Source organism: Mytilus galloprovincialis, unplaced genomic scaffold, assembly GCF_965363235.1.
Source record: "Mytilus galloprovincialis unplaced genomic scaffold, xbMytGall1.hap1.1 HAP1_SCAFFOLD_53, whole genome shotgun sequence".
Lineage (NCBI taxonomy): Eukaryota > Metazoa > Mollusca > Bivalvia > Mytilida > Mytilidae > Mytilus > Mytilus galloprovincialis.
In genome coordinates this window covers 60,001-62,500 of record NW_027467997.1, presented here as the reverse complement: position 1 = coordinate 62,500, position 2,500 = coordinate 60,001, and positions in this window count along the sequence as shown.

Here is a 2,500-nt window from a genome sequence, read left to right as displayed (position 1 = left end):
TGTTTTTCCCATCGTTTGTCCCGTCTGGTTGGGGTTTTTTTCAATATCGTTTTTCCCGTGTGTACCTGTGCCGACTGTGCCGGGGGGACCCCCGTTTGGTCGACGACAGCCTTTCTTCCGTGCGCCGGCCGTTTCCCGGTTGAGACCGGGGCGACCTTTGCGAGACGTGTCAGATGCGATGATACCAACGCTAGTACCGTGCGACTGATTTTTGCCTGCGTCTCTGGACCCATCGTGTTCGTACCCGGACTGCTTACAACGGTGACCGTAGCCGGAGGCGTAGGGTCGTGCAGCCACTATGTCGCCTTTACCAACTGTCTGGGAACCGTGGAATGGACGAGAGATCGGACCGGCAAGTGCATGCCTCTTACCTTCCTTTACTACCGCGTCTATCCCGACAGCGAAGATCGGGTCTTCACTGCTCCCATGATATGAAGTTGCACACGACCACTGGGGATTCCAAGATTTCAAAATTTTTCAAAATTTTAAAAGACGGCACAGCCGGGGCAGGGACGGTCGCCCGTCGATCCGACGATCCCCACTACCCATCCGACCCCTTACTTGTGGGCCGTTCTCACCCAGAAAGGAATTTTCGACATTTGGAAAAAAAAAAAAAAAAAAAAAAAAAAAAAAAAAAAAAAATCATCGGGCCTGCCAGCGGGTGAAGGTACGCGGTCGGCCTGCTAGCCGTCTACCACGGGTAAAGGTACGTGGACGGCCTGCTAGCGGGCTACCACGGGTAAAAGTACGCGGACGGCCTGCTAGCGGGCTACCGCGGGTCTCGACGGCGGGGAAGGTACGCGGTCGGCCTGCTAGCGGGCTACCACGGGTAAAGGTACGCGGACGGCCTGCTAGCGGGCTACCACGGGTAAAGGTACGCGGACGGCCTGCTAGCGGGCTACCACGGGTAAAGGTACGCGGTCGGCCTGCTAGCGGGCTACCGCGGGTCTCGACGGCGGGGAAGGTACGCGGTCGGCCTGCTAGCGGGCTACCACGGGTAAAGGTACGCGGTCGGCCTGCTAGCGGGCTACCGCGGGTCTCGACGGCGGGGAAGGTACGCGGTCGGCCTGCTAGCGGGCTACCACGGGTAAAGGTACGCGGTCGGCCTGCTAGCGGGCTACCACGGGTAAAGGTACGCGGTCGGCCTGCTAGCGGGCTACCACGGGTAAAGGGACGTGGACGGCCTGCTAGCGGGCTACCGCGGGTCTCGACGGCCGGGAAGGTACGTGGTCGGCCTGCTAGCGGGCTACCACGGGTAAAGGGACGCGGTCGGCCTGCTAGCGGGCTACCACGGGTAAAGGGACGTGGTCGGCCTGCTAGCGGGCTACCGCGGCGCTCGACGGCGGGGAAGGTACACGGTCGGCCTGCTAGCGGGCTACCGCGGATAAAAGGTACGTGGACGGCCTGCTAGCGGGCTACCGCGGATAAAAGGTACGTGGACGGCCTGCTAGCGGGCTACCACGGGTAAAAGTAAGCGGACGGCCTGCTAGCGGGCTGCCGCGGGTCTCGACGGCGGGGAAGGTACGCGGTCGGCCTGCTAGCGGGCTACCACGGGTAAAGGGACGCGGTCGGCCCGCTAGCGGGCTACCGCGGGTAAAGGTACTCGGACGGCCTGCTAGCGGGCTACCACGGGTAAAGGTACGCGGTCGACCCGCTAGCGGGCTACCGCGGGTAAAGGTACTCGGACGGCCTGCTAGCGGGCTACCACGGGTCTCGACGGCTGGGAAGGTACGCGGTCGACCCGCTAGCGGGCTACCGCGGGTAAAGGTACTCGGACGGCCTGCTAGCGGGCTACCACGGGTCTCGACGGCTGGGAAGGTACGCGGTCGACCCGCTAGCGGGCTACCGCGGGTAAAGGTACTCGGACGGCCTGCTAGCGGGCTACCACGGGTCTCGACGGCTGGGAAGGTACGCGGTCGACCCGCTAGCGGGCTACCGCGGGTAAAGGTACTCGGACGGCCTGCTAGCGGGCTACCACGGGTCTCGACGGCTGGGAAGGTACGCGGTCGACCCGCTAGCGGGCTACCGCGGGTAAAGGTACTCGGACGGCCTGCTAGCGGGCTACCACGGGTCTCGACGGCTGGGAAGGTACGCGGTCGACCCGCTAGCGGGCTACCGCGGGTAAAGGTACTCGGACGGCCTGCTAGCGGGCTACCACGGGTCTCGACGGCTGGGAAGGTACGCGGTCGACCCGCTAGCGGGCTACCGCGGGTAAAGGTACTCGGACGGCCTGCTAGCGGGCTACCACGGCACTCGACGACAGGGAAGGTACGTGGTCGACCTGCTAGCGGGCTACCGCGGGTAAAAGGTACGTGGTCGGCCTGCTAGCGGGCTACCACGGGGAAAGGTACGTGGCTGGCTGGCTGGCCGGCCGGCCGGCCGGCCTGCTAGCGGGCTACCACGGGGAAAGGTACGTGGCAGGCCGACCACGTACCTTTACCCGCGGTCGAGACCCGCGGTAGCCCGCTAGCAGGCTTACCAAGTGGCCACAGAGAGGTAT